Raw genomic sequence first — 900 nt, forward strand, 5'->3', positions numbered from 1 at the left:
TGTGGTCTCAGAGTCTGGCTCAGCTTCCTCACACAGCCCAAACCAAGCCCCAGCCACACAGAACTGGTGAAGTTTCCAAAACAGCACAGCAGGACTTTGCCCTGAGGGTTCATCCCTCAGGGGCTCCTGCAGAGCCCAGCCCTGGTGCTGAGGGGGTTCACTGATGGATCTGTGAGCCCAGCCCTGGTGCTGAGGGGGTTCCCTGATGACACTCTGAGCCCAGCCCTGGTGCTGAGGGGGTTCACTGATGGCACTGTGAGCCCAGCCCTGGTGCTGAGGGGGTTCCCTGATGACACTCTGAGCCCAGCCCTGGTGCCAAGAGGGGGTTCCCTGATGACACTCTGAGCCCAGCCCTGGTGCTGAGGGGGTTCACTGATGGCACTGTGAGCCCAGCCCTGGTGCCAAGAGGGGGTTCACTGACTGCTCTGTGAGCCCAGCCCTGGTGCTGAGGGAGTTCCCTGATGGCACTGTGAGCCCAGCCCTGGTGCTGAGGGGGTTCACTGATGACACTCTGAGCCCAGCCCTGGTGCTGAGGGGGTTCACTGATGGCACTGTGAGCCCAGCTCTGGTGCTGAGGGGGTTCACTGATGGCACTGTGAGCCCAGCCCTGGTGCTGAGGGGGTTCACTGATGGCACTCTGAGCCCAGCCCTGGTGCTGAGGGGGTTCCCTGATGGCACTGTGAGCCCAGCCCTGGTGCTGAGGGGGTTCACTGATGGCACTCTGAGCCCAGCCCTGGTGCCAAGAGGGGGTTCCCTGATGGCACTCAAGGGCAAAGTGTGTTTAATCCCCTCTCTCTGGTCTAATTAATGTGTTAATTCACGTGGGGTTTGTTCCCAGTTACAAGAGAGTTAGAAAATGGGAGGGCTGAGAAGGATCACTGAGATCTGTTCTGACATCCT

Source organism: Pithys albifrons, chromosome 1 (genome assembly GCF_047495875.1).
Source record: "Pithys albifrons albifrons isolate INPA30051 chromosome 1, PitAlb_v1, whole genome shotgun sequence".
Taxonomy (NCBI): Eukaryota; Metazoa; Chordata; class Aves; order Passeriformes; family Thamnophilidae; genus Pithys; species Pithys albifrons.